Source organism: Pinus tabuliformis, chromosome 2_1, assembly GCF_031772625.1.
Source record: "Pinus tabuliformis cultivar Carrire ecotype Pingquan chromosome 2_1, CPIR1, whole genome shotgun sequence".
NCBI classification, from domain to species: Eukaryota; Viridiplantae; Streptophyta; class Pinopsida; order Pinales; family Pinaceae; genus Pinus; species Pinus tabuliformis.
The window spans coordinates 246,689,060-246,706,750 of NC_142299.1; positions in this window are offsets into that span (position 1 = coordinate 246,689,060).

A 17,691-nucleotide genomic window follows, 5' to 3' on the forward strand; every position below is an offset into this window, starting at 1 on the left:
ATTTCAAATTGTTATCAAATTAACCTTCATTCGTAATGCCTTTAGATTTCAAATACTTTTCCAACCTAGGTAGAATTTTTTCTTTTTCATATTCCTTAATATTTCTTAGTATTTGTATTACTAAGTAATAATAATGTATTTTCCTAGTGTCATTAATGTATTTTCCTAGATGACACTTTTAGGTTACACAAGATAATGTATACTTACTATTTCCTCGTTAAGAAGCCATTATTGTTATATATAGATATGCGTGGTTGGTAAGCCATTATTGTTATATATAGATATGCATGGTTGGTAAGTAATTATGTTAGTCTCTCATAACCTATTGTTCTCTCATAACCTATTGTTTTTTATAAAATAAATTTTATGATAATTTTAATAAATTTTAAGATAATATAAAATTTTTAAAGTGAGTAAATTAATAAATATGTGAAATCTATAAAATTTGGTTGATTTATTTAAATAGATTTTTTTATTGTAATTTATTAGAATTTGGTAAAATAATTTTAAGATTTTTTATTATTTAAAATACATTTTTGAATGTATAAATGGATATAACATTTTTGAAAATCCATGGGCACTCAAATTATGCAAATTAAACAATTTAAACTCAAGTTTTTTAAAATATCTGTCATATTTTGATTAAAATAGTTGTAAAAAAGTCATTTCTTCATAAATGCCGATGTGATCCATTCATAAAAAACAACAAAAACACTTCATGATATATGTCATATTGCTAAAACTAAAAAAAATCATAAAAACTAACTAAATTTTATTATTATTATTATTAATTATGTAAAAGGGTTATTTCTTCATAAATGTGGATGTGAACCATTCATAATAAACAACAAAAAAACTTCATGATATATATCATATTGCTAAAACTTAAAAAAATCATAAAAACTAACTAAAATTTATTATTATTATTATTAGTTATGATTTCTTACAATATTGCCACGAATATCATGGCTTATGAATATCACATGCCTAAAAGCAAAAAAAAGGGTAGAAAGAAAAGAAAAAAGACGTAAGTACCTTAGAGATAAATCTAAATCTTTAACTTGTGTATACCACTAAGAATATTCTAGAATACTATTTTATTAATTAAGTTGTAATTCTAAAAAGCTTATTTCGATATTTATCAATCATTTAATTTATATGACTTCCCTAGTTATTAATAACATTTAATTTATATGACTGTGCTAGTTATTAATAATGTTAAGTATGCAATCGGATTACATGAATTTGCATTGAAATTATATTTACACTCTCATAAAAAAATCACAAATTTACATTTTTTTTTTTTAATTTAATTAAAAAATATTATATATATATATATATATATATATATATATATATTCAAAAAAATCTAAAATAAAAAATTTAAAGATAATCTCAAATCTACTATACTATAATATTCTAATGACCCAATAATAATTCATAAATTGAATAAGAATATTAAATATGAATTCCTAGTCCATAAAAACTAATAGTCCTGCCAAGGCAACACTGTTAGAATTAATGGAAAAAGATATAGTTAGTTAATCTCAGGTCCTACTATCTAGGGAGTGGTTGAAACCACCATGATTGTGTGAAAGCCTATATTACTAGGATGTTCTCTTGATTGAGTATGTACGTAATGTCATATTATTGTATGAGTGTTTGGGCACTCTCCATGTATCTCATCTGAAGAGCCATTTAGATAATAAAATAAGTTTTTATCATGGTATCAGAGTTGCAGGAAGGAGAGGCCTGTACGCTGAGTTGAGGAACATGACATTGCCGCTGTGGATCTAAAGAGTAATCACGTCGTCATCGCAGGGAGCCGAAAAGAGTAGCCATGATGAGTCTCTTGTGAACTTCACGCACTTTCAATTTGTTGCATTGTCGCAGGATTTTGGTGCACCTCGACGACGAATCATCGCAGGATTCAGGTGTACATCAGCGATGAGTCGCAGATCCGAGGAAAGGTAGTTGCAACGAATGTGCTAGCTGCATTTTTTTAAAGGCTGTGTGTACTTGGAAATTGTGTGGAAAACAGTGGATTGTGTTTTCTTTTGAGGAGGCTGCCTATAGAAGGGGGAGACTGTTGGGATCCCTATAATACTAGTGATTACCCAATTACTATTGTAGTTGTATCCCTTATTAATATTGTTGTGCCCCTGTTGTCCCCATATTATTATTACTGTGCCTCGTAGAATCCCTCTATTGTTATTTTTGTGGCTTTATATTATTATTGTTAGGTCAGCTGGGTTATATTGTGACTCCTTAGACTCCTATATATAGAAAGGAGGTTTTGTCATTTGAATCATCCAAGAATTGTTCATTTATGTAATGTAAAGGAGGTTGCCCCCTCGAAGAGGCTGAATTCTAAGGCGTTGATCTATCTTTTCTATCTTTTTCTTGAGCTGGTTTCATAACATTTGGTATCAGAGCTTTAGATCTGAGGGTTTCGCTGCTCCAAACAGGTCATCGTGGCATGTTCACTATAACTTTTTTCTGCAGTGTTTCAGAGGCTAAAAGAAAAAACCCATTTGAGAAGAGATTGCGTTGAATCTCAGGTCCAAATTTCAGATATTTTCACGTTATATATGCGGAGATATGATCTGAGGAAGTTGGTCTTTTTGCAGACTCCTGAATTACATTCCAAACATGTGACCTGGGGAAAATCGTCATAACTTTCTCTCTAGGCATCGAATTGAAATTTCGTAAGAAGGTATAGAAATAGGACAGACTGTAGTTTCTTGCATATATTTTTCAGAGCCAAAGATTGAAACAGTGACTCGTGGCACGTCGTACAAGTTTGCTCTACTGAACTAGTCTATAATTAGGTCACTGTGGGAGATTTCACAAAACTCTTCCTTTGAGAATCCAATTTGGATCACACTGGTGGCATTAGAAAGAGGACACAGAGGGCTACTGTAGGTCATAATTTCAGAACTGGATGATCCGAAAGTACGAAGATACATCAAAGGCAATATCGAGCTCCTACAAAGTGAAAAAAGGTGCGTAGATTTTTTTAAATTTTTGCTTAAGCTTGGTTTGAAAATTTATTTTGAAGGAATTCAAAGGGCATAGTAGAGAATTATTATCGCTAAATGATGCCCCGAGGAAAGAAAATGCAAACACCTAGTAAGCAACCTGAAAGCTCTAGCATGACTCATGAAGAAGAGGAAGAAATGCTACATGATATATCAAAATTACAAGACCAAGTGCAACAAATGTCACTCTCACAAAAGCTAATAGAAACTAAGATAAAGGGCATGGAAGCTAAGATGGATGATTTGAAGATAGATTTGAAGACAGATTTGAAGAGAGACATGGCAGATATGAAGACAGATTTGATAAATTTTCTACAAGAAATACTTACTAATGGTGAAAAGGTAGTAAAGGAAACTCACAATGCGAACAAAAGAAATGTTAATCATGATTTCATAGACTCTAATGTGGGATCGAAGACCCACCATATTCCAAAAATCGATATGAGGAAGTTTGATGGCAAGGATCCCGCAACATGGATATTATAGATGGAGACATTTTTCGATCTCAATAATGTGAAAAACACACAAAAAGTACGTATTGCAACTTTATATTTGGAACCAAATCAGTTTGTATGGTATCAATGGCTTTGCTCTCGTGAACAAATTATCACTTGGGCAATTTTTACGGAAGAATTGACAGCGCATTATGAGGATAAAAAAAGAAACAATTTTTTTATCCAATTGATAAGTCTCAAACAAAAGGGTCCAATAATGGAGCACATTGAGGAGTTCCAAAAATTGAACATAAGCGTAAAAAATATTCTAGAGGATCATAGAATTGATGTGTTCATAGGGAATTTAAAGGATAATATCCAACATGATGTTCACCTTTGGGAACCTGATTCATTAGAGAAGGCATTCAGGTTAGCAAGAAAAATGGAAAGAAAAATTATGGCAACCAAGAAGCATACCACTCACAACTATAAAGATGGAAGTGTTGTTGCCCCTAGTCTTCCACAACCTATAAGGTTGACACCACAAAAATTGGAAGAAAAATGAGCAAAAGGGCTTTGTTACAGTTGTGATAGCAAATATACTAAAGGTCATAAGTGTACTGAGAAGAAATTATTCTACATAGATTGTGAAGAGGAAGAAGAAAAAGAGCAAGAAAGGTCAAAAGAAGAGGATATACTCCAGGAACAAAGCCTAGATAAAGAAGAAATTAATTCAACCATATCTTATAATGCATTGGTGGGAATTACCACTCATCAAACCATCAAGATAGAAGGACAAATCAAGAAGAAAAAGGTAATAGTGTTGATTGATTCAGGAAGTACCCACAATTTTATTCATTGTAAGGTAGCAAAAGAATTGAATTGCTTCTTATATCCAGCACCAGAGTGTCAAGTGATGGTTGCAAACAGAGGAACAATAAATTTCTCTAGAAAGTTCCATAATATCAAGCTATCCATGGGCGAATATGTATTGACTAGCCCAATGCTTTCCATTCCAATGGGAGGTCTTGATGTTGTAGTAGGAGTCCAATGGCTACAATAGCTTTTAATTTTCAAGAACTTTTCATGAAATTTTCTGTGGAAGGAAAGGAAGTTGCATTAAGGGATAGTGCAGGGAAACCAGAAAAAATAATCAGCCCTAACGGTATGACAAAGCTTCTAAAAAAGGAACAAAGAGGTGTAATTGCATAATTATGTTCGCTAGATGTTTCCACATTGGAATCATCCATTTCTCCATATCTCCAAAAAGTCTTGGACAATCATTCCAAGGTATTTGAGACTCTCAAAGGTCTCCCACCTATTTGTAATCATGATCATGCTATTCATTTGATTCCAGAAAGTGTTCCTCCAAACATCCGGCCATACAGATATCCCTATGCCCAAAAGAGTGAAAATGAACGTATGGTTGCAGAAATGCTAGAGGATGGTATAATTCAACCGAGTCAAAGCTCTTTCTCTGCTCCAGTAGTATTGGTGCACAAGAAGAATGGATCATGGTGCATGTGTTTGGATTATAGGGAGCTCACTATTAAAGATAAGTTTCCCATTCCTATCATTGATGAATTACTGGATGCATTGCATGGATCAATTTACTTCACCAAGTTGGATCTTCGTTCAAGATATCATCAAATCAGAATGAAGACTAAAGACATTCTGAAAACAACATTTAGAACTCATGAGGGTCATTATGAATTTTTGGTCATGCCTTTTGGCCTTACCAATGCACCTTCAACATTTCAAGGTTTGATGAATTCCATTTTCAAACCATTCTTTAGAAAATTTGTGTTAGTATTTTTTGATGATATACTAATCTATAGCAAGTCTTGGAAGGATCATTTTGAACATGTTGACAGGGTGCTACAACTATTGGAGGAGAAACAATTATATGCAAAAAGATCCAAATGTTTCTTTGGAGTACAAGAGGTGGAATATCTGGGTCATATTGTATCTCATGAAGGAGTTAAGGTAGACCCTAGCAAAATTAAAGCCATTAAGGAATGGAAATCCCCACATCCATAAAGCATCTGCAAGGATTTCTTGGGTTGACAGGGTATTATCGCAACTTTGTTAAGAATTATGGGAGAATAGCAACACCTCTAACAACATTATTGAAGAAAGATGCATTTTCATGGACTCCTGAAGCAACAAAGGCCTTCGAACATCTTAAAGAGGAAATGTGCCAAGCACCGGTCTTAGCTACACCGGACTTCACAAAAACCTTTATTGTGGAATGTGATGCTTCAGGAAATGGAATTGTTGTTGTTTTACTGCAAGATGAAAGACCCATATCTTTTGAAAGTCATCCAATCAAGGGAAAGTTTTTACACAAAGCAAAATGTGGTGCCAGATGCACTCTCAAGAAAGGATGAGGATGTGGAAGCATTGTTGTGCACCATTTCTATTATCCAACTAGATTGGATAAATGAAGCAAGGGAGGAATGGAAGAATGACGAAGAAGTGTGGGCACTTATTCAAAAGTTACAACAAGATTCCAGTACGTATGATAGCTGGAAAAATGATTTGTTATGGTACAAAGATTGCTTATACCTCTATAAGAATTACCAGCTAAAAAAAAAGATTCTTATGGAATTGCACACTTCTTCCTTAGGAGGGAACTCAAGATTTTTAAAAACTTACCACAGGGTTAAGAAGGAATTTTTTTGGGATGGCCTTAAATCAGATATTTAAAAGTTTGTGGCGGAATGTTTGGTTTGCCAACAAAATAAAGTTGAAACAATTAAGACACCGGGTCTATTACAACCTTTATCCATTCCAAGCCAACATTGGGAGGAGGCTTCAATGGATTTTATCACAGGTTTACCCAAGTCTGAGGGAAAGAGTGTCATCATGGTGGTAGTTGATAGACTTACCAAGTATGCACACTTTTGTGCATTATCACATCCATTTAAAGCCAATACAGTTTCTACTGCATTTATGGAAACAATTCAAAAGCTACATGGAAACCCAAAGATTAGTGTAAGTGACAGAGATCCCATTTTCGTTGGAAATTTTTGGACAGGAATATTTTCTTGTCTTGGTACTCAGTTAGCTCATAGCTCATCTTATCATCCTCAATCTGATGGGCAAACTGAGATAGTAAACAAATGTTTGGAAGGATATCTTCGTTACTTTGTATTTGATAAATAGACACAATGGGTCAAATGGTTGCCTCTGGCTGAAAGGTGGTATAACACTTCCTTCCATACAGCAAAAAAAATGACCCCATTTATGGCAATTTATGGATATCAGCCACCATCCATCACATCATATTTAAGAGAAAATTCTAAGGTTCAAGCAGTGGAACATCACATCGAACATCAACAACAAATCCTCCAACTCTTAAAGGATAACCTCGTGTTGGCATAGAATATAATGAAACAACAGGTAGATCAACATCGCAGCGAAAGAAGTTTTTATGTAGGTGATTGGGTATTCCTACGACTACAACCACATAAGAAAATGTCCCTCAAGCAAGCTAAGAAGGATAATAAATTATCACCAAAGTATTATGGTCCGTACAAAGTGTTGCAAAAGATTGGTACCATGGTATACAAATTGGAGCTTCCTGCAACTTCTCGATTGCACCCAGTTTTCCATGTTTCATGTTTAAAGAAGGTTATAGGCGACAAGCTCCCAGTTCAAACAATATTGCTAGAACTTGAAGGGGAAGCAAAAATTATATTGGAACCAAAAGCAGTCACAGAAACAAGAACTCGATAGCTACGAAATCGATCAATTTCGGAGTATCTTATCAAGTGGAAGAACTTATCCGTTGAAAATTCCACATGGGAGGATGAGAATTTTAAACGGAAGCATCCAGAACTACTCAAGCGTTGAGGACAACACTTTTTTGAAGGAGAGGGGCATGTTGGGTCCCTATAATACTAGTGATTGCCCCATTACTATTGTAGTTGTATTCCTTATTAATATTGTTGTGCCCCTATTATCCCCATATTGTTATTATTGTGCCCCATAGAATCCCTCTATTGTTATTTTTGTGGATTTATATTATTATTGTTAGGTTGGTTGGGTTATATTGTGACTCCTTAGACTCCTATATATAGAAAGGAGGTTTTGTCATTTGAACCCCTCGAAGAGGCCGAATTCTAAGGCGTTGATCTATCTTTTTCTTGAGCTGGTTTCATAACAAATATTGCCCTAGCCTTGCCACGCGAGGAGCCCAGCCTTTCTACATGAAGGAGCCAGTGGACATGGAGGACGGTACTGCATGTTGTGTGAGTCTGCTAGGGTGAAAGGAGCTCGCACCAGGAGGAGCAGCTGTGGAGTTCGAATTGGCTGATTGGATGGATCTACAGACAGAAGAAGAGGCAGAGAGGAGCTCACACCTGCCTGAGGGAGGCTCTATCATTTGATAGAGTGGAGGTTGAACAATTGTGGAGGAGAAATCGGTAGGCCCAGATCTGCATGTCGATTTGCTGATCAGTTGAGAACTGCAACTGCGTAGAGGAGGTTGCCTAACATTGATATCATGGATCTGCTTGCGTTTTTTGAAGGCTGATCATTGGCCCAGTGTGGAGAATAGAAGGTTGCCTCTAGAGGAAGCCGTCATTGTGGAGCGCAACAAGGTTGGCTGTTGGATTGAGCACAACTTGTGAGGAAGTGAATCCCATGGTTTCAATAGCAAATGCGAATTTGTTTGAAGTCTGTTTGATAGGTACCTCTGACCACCAATCTGTGAGGTTTCTGTGTTAGAGGCCAAATCACTGCTAAAACTGGGATGAGGCAGAGGAGATCGAGGAATTGAAGGACTTGTCTTAAAAATATGCCTAAGTAATTTGTGGCTCTGATTGACGTGTTGCTGGTTGTTGTGATTCTTCTTGGTGATTTTGCTTCCCCTCAACATATCAGGGTTTCCTAAATCAACAATCATGGTGGTGGCGTGTATTGAGGTCTGCATAGAGGAGCCTACGTTGAAGCCGAGGAGGAGTCGGTAGTGAGGAGGCCAAGATCACTCAAGACTTTGGCGAAATTGACTGCGTGGTGGCGAAATTGAGCTGTGAGGGATGCGTACTGGAGGTTGGAGCAGCATGATCCTCATTCAGGAGGCCACGTGGACGAGTCACCCACTATCTAGTGTGTAGGAGGCCGCATGGAATTTTTTGGTGTCATGACACAGCTTCTTGCTTGAACGATATTAAAACGTGTGAACACCCAATTTATTTTTTCGAATATTTCTTTTAACATCTAGAAAATTGTTGAAATTATATTTAGGCCTGGAGGCCATATGGTAGTGCGGGAGAAGCAAAGGAGCGATGGAGGAATCTAGTTGGGTTTGTGATGCATGCATGATTGAAAACGAGGGGAACCTGAACACATGCACCATGTGCGGAAATCTTAGGATGATGATTCAATTCAAGCCGCACAACAGGGTCACATCTGCTAGGAATGGTGGAAGGGAGGCCTGTGTGTTTTGGGTGCTGCTTGATTTGTGCACTACGTGGAGAAGCAACGTGTATTGTGTATCCAAATTTTGCAGATTTGTGAAGATCTGAGTGCTTGGTGGAGATCTACGTAACCTAGTGATCGAGTTACGTGCTTGCTGGATTGCTCTAAAGTAGTTGTGGATGCTATTGTGGAACTACATGTGAAGTGATCTGCGTGGGGCTGGTGAGAGCCATGGGATGCTACCAGCAGTGTGAGGAAATCTCCCTGTGTGAGTGGAATGGTGTTTGTGTACAAACTTCCTCTAGAGAGGCATATTTTCCTGAAGAGGAAACTGTTTGACTTGTCAGTGGAGTCACAGAGCCGGTGGAGATAGTTGAGTGCAGGTGGAGAATTTGAGCATGGTGGATCGATTTCCTGATCCAAAATTGATAGGGGAGAAAATGGGTCTTCAAAGTAAATTGAAAGAGTCTCGAAGAAAATTTAGGAGAAAGAATCAAAGGAGAATTGCAAAATATTATTTTGCTGAATTTTGTGATGTGTTTCAGGTTGACGATGATGGACCAATTGCTGATCAAGATGCAAATTTGGAATTTGGTGAGATTATTAAATGGTTAATGCCAGATTTACCATCTTTTTCAGGTATGAATTATGAAAATGGGCAAATGAAATGAAAACAGTACTATGGAAGGTAAATTTATTGAATTATGTTGAATATGTTATTAATGATAGTGGAGATGCATTAGCATTAAGTATTATAACATCTACAGTATATGACAACATCATACTCAACATAATATATGAATATGGAGAGATTCTTAGTACAAAATTTTTATGGGATGTTTTAGAGATGAAATATTGTTTGAATGAGGGAAATGGTGCTGAAGATATTGCTCTTGAAAATGATCCCATATTTGATTGTGAAACTGAAGAGGTAATGATGGGTGATGAATGTGTGTCTGTAACTTAAACTTGTAATGATGAAAACACATCGTTTATTGCATAACCTGAAATTTGTCCAGATGCAGAAATCAAATTTGATGAGACTTATATACCTCATAATGAGTGGATCAAATTGATGATTGAAAAACATCTTATTGATGAATTACCGTTTGATGAGAAGGAAGGCCTATCTTCACAAACAGATCAAATGCAGAACATGCTTGTAGAAATAGAATTGGGTGAAGAGGATGAAGGCATAATTATGTCAGCAGAAAGGGATGAAGTAGGGAGAGATGGTGAAATGAAAGTTCTCCTAAAGGAATAGGAAGATGAAAGTAAATGTGGCCCTCTTTATAAATCTAACATTTTTTTTGTGTGCAGATATTGGGAGGCAAGAAACAACAACAAATTTTGAAGAAGAATTGAAGTTTCTTGAAGCATGGCTAGAAACACCATGTCTTTAGGAAGTCAACACAGAAGTTGCAGTAATGAATGGTGAAGACATCATCGTTGGGGTTCAGATGATTGACACCAGAAATAGTGAGAAGGAAAATTCTCCTAAAAATTTTTAGTCCAAATGGCATTTTGATGAATATGAAAGTACCCCATGGTGTTATAAAAGCAGTTTTCTCTTGATCATCAGGATGAACCAAGATTTGGTTATATCTTGAAAACCCATCTAAAAGTGAAATTCTAGAAGAACCCACTACCCTTTGCAAAATATGATCCATTTTAGGTAAATGATAGTTACCTTTAAGAGAGACCTTATTTACATTTCTCAGATCAACACATAACTTTATTTCCCCAGTTCTCTTACTATTATGTACCAAGTTATACACCCACTCTAAAAATCTAATAGGGGCAATAATCCCTGCTTCATACATGTGTTTGATTTCTTTCTCAATTGATGGTAATAGCACAGGGTTAATTCTTCCGAGTTTCTGTTTAAAGGGCTTTTGATTTTCTTTTAGAGATATAATGTGCTAAATGATAGAGGTGTCATAGGACTTCAAATCTTCATAACTCCAGGCAAAGACATCCTGGAATTCCCTCATAAGTTCAACATACTTTAGCTTTTGATTAGGAGGTAAAGATTTTGACAATTTTATCATTTTTGGATTATCCTGTGTTCCTAAGTTGTACTCTTCGATATCTGCTTTTAATGGCTCCATTTTGGGTTTCTTGGGAATGTCAATGGAGTCAAACAAATCTTCTAGAGGAGTTAATCCTTTGGGTAAATGATTGTCCTTTAGGTTGATAACCTATGTTTCTTCTTCAATTATTTCATCTCGGTCCATTCGTTTCAGGTCTTGAATTTCTTTTTGTGTGAATTTTGTGGGATGAAGCATATTTATTGAATTTTTTTCTGAAATGTTAATTTCTACCTCATTTATTTGATTAGAACTAATAATTGTATCAACATCTATGTTAATATTAGAAAATTCTTCATCTAAAGTTAAAAAATTATTGATCTGCTTATCACTATCAAAAACCTGCCAGTTCTTCAGATTATCAGGGATGGCTGGTATGTGCCTAATATCAGCAGTATATTGATGATTAGGTTGAAAAGGTAATTTGCAGGTGCTGGCAAAAATGGCCAGGCTGTGGGCTTGCATGTTGTGTTTTCTAAGGATAGTTGCAAGTTAGGTTTCCAAAAGAGTGTTGAGAATTTCTATGATTGTTCCTCTATAATATCCTAGCCTAGGATCCCTACTTAAGTATGTTCCTTTAATCTGTTTAATTATTAATTCTGAATCTCCTATGGCAGACACCCTAATTGCTCATAATCTTTTAACAAGTTTAAGACCCAACACGAGAGCCTCATATTCTACCATATTATTGGTGCATCTAAAATTTCATCTGTAGGCATGGCCTTCAACATGATCATTTTCCAAATTGTAAACCCAAACTCCTGCTCTTTCTCCTAGTTTATTGATTGAGCCATCAAATTCTAAATGTTAAAGGATTTCATGCTCATAATTTTTGTCTGGGGTAGTAGGAACTTGTTTAACCGTGGGATCTGGGTTTTCGTTTTCTTCTGAATTTTCTTTGTTATCTGATATTTCTTGAATATGAACCCTTGATTTTTCTTTTTCAATTTCTTTTGGTTCTGCTACCACAACCTCCAAAGTATTGGAAGGACTGGTTTCTGCATTGTAAAGAATGAACAAATCCATATCAGAGTGTACTAAGTAGATGGGGAAATTTTGGGGTCTTTCCTGACTACTTACAATGCTTCTTTGTATAGTTTCTTTGGTTGTCCGATATAGTGGCATATGACATATCCAATTGAAGAGATCCTTGAAGCTTAACACCCCAGGATCTGGAAAATAACATGCCATATTTGGGTGGTATATCTGCTACCACTATGTCCATTAAATTTTTTTTTGCAGGGTATTGAACCAATGAAACACACAAGTCTTTTATCAGTCCTAAACATCTCACCTGACTAGAATCAAAAGAAAACAAATCTTTGTATGGTCTAGTGATGTCTAGGTCTAGCTTTTCCATTACAGACTTGGGCATGAGATTATGAGATGCCCCAGAGTCAAACATGGCATTGTGAAGAATCTTATCATGTATGTTTAAGCTCACATAGAAGGGAGGAATTCCTCCTTCCAATGGTTTTCCATTCACTTCTGGGCCAAAGATTAATTCGGGTTGGTCATCAAAAAGATTAACTGAGTCTTCAGTTCTAGTAATTTTCAGTGATCTATTGATTTGAGTTTGGTAGGCATCATGTTTAGCTAATTCAGATAATGGGACAGAAATTTTTAGCTTACCTACTTCTGTTTCTAGATTAAAGGGTTTTTCTATTTGGGCCTTTGGATTTCGAACAACAGTATTCTCTCTATTTTCAGTGTTTTCTATGTTTTTCTCCTTTTCAGGAGTAGAATCATGATTTACTAATTCTCCTAGATCAACCTCTAGAGGTTCTTCCATAGTTCCCTTGGAAGGAAGGGAAGTGGAGGGTTGTTTATTGTTTGGTTGATTATTAGAGACATCTCCAATTATGGGGTAGAAGGATTAGTGTTTAATCTAGAAAGAATTTGTACATGTTTGATTACTGTCTTACCTTTTTTGGGCTAATTTGGAACCATTTGCTTGTTCGTTTCAGGGACATCAATTCTCCTACTTCTTAGATTGTATTACTTGTGCACCTCAAAGATGGTTGTGTCATATCCTTCCCTAAAGTCGAACGATTCCCCTAATTAGGTTTGGAACTATTTAAGTACATGGGCCTCTTGATCATCTTGGGTTAAGAAAACTTCTCCTTCATCATCAAGCCCCATCAAATTAATTTGAGTATCTTCTTTCGGGCCTTCAGAGTGGGAAGCTTCGGCATAGTTCTCCTGGAAAGGGGGTTTAATGTTTTGGTCAAGACCATTCTTTCTAGTGTTCAGGTTTTGATTTTTCCTGAAATTAGGATTTCTCCCTGTATTGGTTTGCTGGCTATCCCAAGGAGATTTCCTTTCAATTGTCTCCACTCTGTCTCCTAGTCTATCCATTCCTTTAATTATGGCATCTAGCTTTTGTTCAAAGGGTGAGCTTTCTTCCTTTAATGGTATCCTCCTTTCACTCCTGGCCTTGGCTCTTTTAGATAGCAGGTTGGCTTCAACACTGACTGCTATGCTTTGCATATCTTCCAAAGTAGGGGGGTTTCATTCTCTTAGCTGGAAAGCCATATCAGAATCAAATCCATCTGGGAATTTGATTAAGGCTAAACCAGGTGGGGGTCTAAGATCTAGTGGGATGGCATTATACACACTGTTGAATCTAGTGCAATAGTCCTGCACAGTTTCTTGTGGTCCTCTTCTTAGGTTTTCGTATTCAGATAGAATCTGAAGGGGGTCTTTCCTTTTCTCCCACCTGTTCAGGAATTGCTGATAGAGAGTTCTTAGGTTGTCTATACTATTTGTTGTTAAGGCTCTGAACCAGGTTCTAACTTCCCTAGATAAACTTTGAACGAATATTCTCATTTGCACATCAACAATATCTATTTCATAAATTTCAAAATAATCAGTCATCTTCTTGGTGTGTTGTTGGGCTGTATAGGTTCTAGTGCCATCAAAAGTAGTGATCTTACTTTGGTAGTCCTGGGGCATGGCACCTAAGTTTGTTGGTAGTACCAGGGGGGCATATTTGTTGGCCATTGTTGTTGGTAATGGTGAAACAAAAGCTGGGGTTGGAATAACAGTGGATGTTTGAGTTGTGGATGGAGAGCTAGAGGTGATGGTCAGATGTGGAGTGGTTTGAGGTTGAGAGATATGAGGGAATGATAATGAGCTTGCAGAAATAGAAGTGATTACAGAGGGATTAGGGGTTCCTTCAGTGGTAAGATCAGATTGTGGTGAGTTCTACAAATATCTATCAATTGACAAATTGGCTGCTTGGATTTCTAATTCTCGGATGAACTCTGGGTCTTGGACTAGGTCTGCTAATTTAGAATCGGATGAAGTCCTAAACAAAGAGTTTCCAAAGTATTCATCAAAGGGTAGATCTTCGAGATAAATCCACCTAACAGGACAAGATGAGGATCTGAATGTGGGTCGAGGACTAACAGAACTTTCTTGTCTCCTAAGAATTCTGGGGATTAGATTGGGGTTCTCAAACACTTGTGGTGGATTGGGATCAGGATTAGCTCTAGTGTAACAAGTCCTTTCTAAAGCCAGATTTTTGGGTTTGTTTTTGGTTTTATTTTGACATGGATTTTGTGTCTCTAGGTTCTAAGCCCCTCCCAAATCTGGGTGGTTTGGGAGTTTTGGACTCCTAAAAATTCCATTTTTTTTTTAAACTTTGTATACGAATAACCTATGCTTCTTAGTCAATGAGGGAGTTGTCATTTCCTTTCTCACTACCAATATTCATCACTAAACAAGAGTCTTGTCAGGGGAGATGTGACTCCCTTTATAGGTGAGGCAATTAATTTGAATAGATGAACTCAAAGAGTATGGAATTAGGGACTTCATTATTTCCCTCAATGAAAGTCTGAGTGAAGGTTCCAAAGGAAATGGGTCATCATTGACATCAAAACCCTTTTCGTTCAAATATGCCCTTAAGCCAGGTTCCAAATTTGAGCCCTTGAAGGCTCTTTCAAGACATGCTTTTATGGTGGATCATTCATCAATCACCCCAACGCTTTAGATGAATTATTTATTTACCAAGATCAATATTTGGGGTTATCAATGGTGTGCTATTGTTTTCAATTTCAATGGATTTTGGCCCCTAGCTATTGCCCTCAAGGCTTGGGTTCATCAGAACTAGACCCAAACTTTGAATCTGCTATTTTGTAACTATCTTCAAGGACCTTGAATATTGATAGAAGATTTTTGAGCAAGGAACCTAGTTGTGAGGTCATGCATGTATTTCAATCCAACCATGGTTTCTAGAGTTCAACCCCCTTTCCATGAAGTCTTTGGCTACTCTGGTATGACTACGACTCCCAAACTTACCCCTACAGTAGATTAGGCCAGACTTCCACAAAGCTATTGGAAACACATTAGGATGTCTTGTCACAATTGCTTGTGAAATATTGGCAAATGGGTTCATTTAATTCATCTACATCTGTGTGCAATTGGACTTAAGCATGGGACTCCTAGATAAAATCAGTCTTAGGAGGGACAGAAAGGAGTACCTTTAACCATTGGACTATGAAAACACCGCTTTTAGATGCAGAGTTTGTCAGTAGCTAGGGAATCTCCAGAATGCATGTCTAGCCTCAAAAGGGTTGTCTAGTTCCCCAAAGTTGAGAAAACCCAATCTTTCGTGGAGGGATCACAAGGAAACATCTAATGAAATGAATGTGGAAAAACAAAAGAGGGATTAATCTCAACAGCAAAAGAAAAATTCTGACACCTTGACTTTTCAAGATCCAATACAACCCCCTGAGGGTTTGCCTCATCCTTTTGTTGAGGAGAATCCTCAGGCTAAGGTGAAGGAAGGAGAAACAACTCTAATTGTATCTGCAATGAATGGGCATAAGGGCTCTCACTAGTCTCACCATTCCAATAGTGATAAAGAGATCACATGCTTTGTTGAGCCATTAGCAGTGGAGCTTTTTCACAAAAATGAAAATTTAGCCTTATCTCCAATTGTAAGTGATAGCTCCATAGATTAGATAGATGTAAAAAAGAAAAAGAGAAAACCCCTTAACAATTATTGTGTATGACACAAAAAATGCTAAAAAAACTTTTTAAAACTTATAACATCTTTATTTAACTTATTTTCTGAAATAAAAAAATTTAATTTAAAAAAATAATATTATTCTTAAAATATATAGATATTTTTATATAATATTTATAATTTAATATAATATTAAAAATATAATTATAAACCTAATTAATTAATTAATAATTACCATACAGTTATTTTAATTTTCAATTTACTTTGGTAGATGTATACATCCTCTGTACTTTACTAAATATTAGTTGATTATCTTTCAATAATTATAAATCTATTATACTACTCTTATTACATGGTTAATATTTTACCAATACAAATGATGATATATTAAGATTATGAATATGCATTCATATAAAATTGCAATTATCAATTTAAACATAGATTTTAAGTTAATTTCTTATCCTTTCACTAATTTCAAATTGTTATCAACTTAACCTTTATTCCTAATGCCTTTACATTTCAAATACTTTTCCAACCTAGGTAGAATTTTTTCCTTTTTCATATTCCTTAATATTTTTTAGTATTTGTATTACTAAGTAATAATAATGTATTTTCCTAGATGACACTTTTAGGTTACACAAGATAATGTGTACTTACCATTTCCTTGTTAGAAGCCATTATTGTTATATATAGATATGCATTGTCGGTAAGCCATTATTGTTATATATAGATATGCATGGTTGGTAAGTAATTATGTTAGTCTCTCATGACCTGTTTTTTTTCCTAAAATAAAATTTACTATAAGTTTAATAAATATTAAGATAATATAGAAATTTTAAAGTAAGTAAATTAATAAATGTGTGAAATATATAAAATTTGGTTGGTTTATTTAAATATATATTTTTATTGTAATTTATTAGAATTTGGTAAAATAATTTTAAGATTTTTTATTATTTAAAATACATTTTTGAATGTATAAATGGATGTAACACTTTTGAAAATCTTTGGGCACTCAAATTATGTAAATTAAACAATTTAAACTCAAGTTTTTAAAAATATCTGTCATATTTTGATTAAAATTAAGCAGAAAAATAGTTGTAAAAAAGTCATTTCTTCATAAATGCGGATGTAATCCATTCATAAAAAACAACAAAAACACTTCATAATATATATCATATTGCTGAAACTAAAAAAAATCATAAAAACTAACTAAATTTTATTATTATTATCATTATTATTAGTATTATTATTATTATTAATTATGTAAAAGGGTTATTTCTTCATAAATGTGGATGTGATCCATTCATAATAAACAACAAAAAAACTTCATGATATATATCATATTGCTAAAATTAAAAAAAACATAAAAATTAACTAATTTTTTTATTTATTATTATTAATTATGATTTCATACAATATTGCGAGGAATATCATGGCTTATGAATATATGCCTAAAAGCAAAAGAAAAAGTAGAAAGAAAAGAAAAAAGATGTAAGTACCATGGAGATAAATCTAAATCTTTAACTTGTGTATACCACTAAGAATATTCTAGAATATTATATTATTAATTAAGTTATACTTCTAAAAAACTTATTTTGATATTTATCAATCATTTAATTTATATGATTTCCCTAGTTATTAATAACATTTAATTTATATGACTGCACTGGTTATTAATAATGTTAAGTATGCAATAGCATTACATGAATTTGCATTGAAATTATATT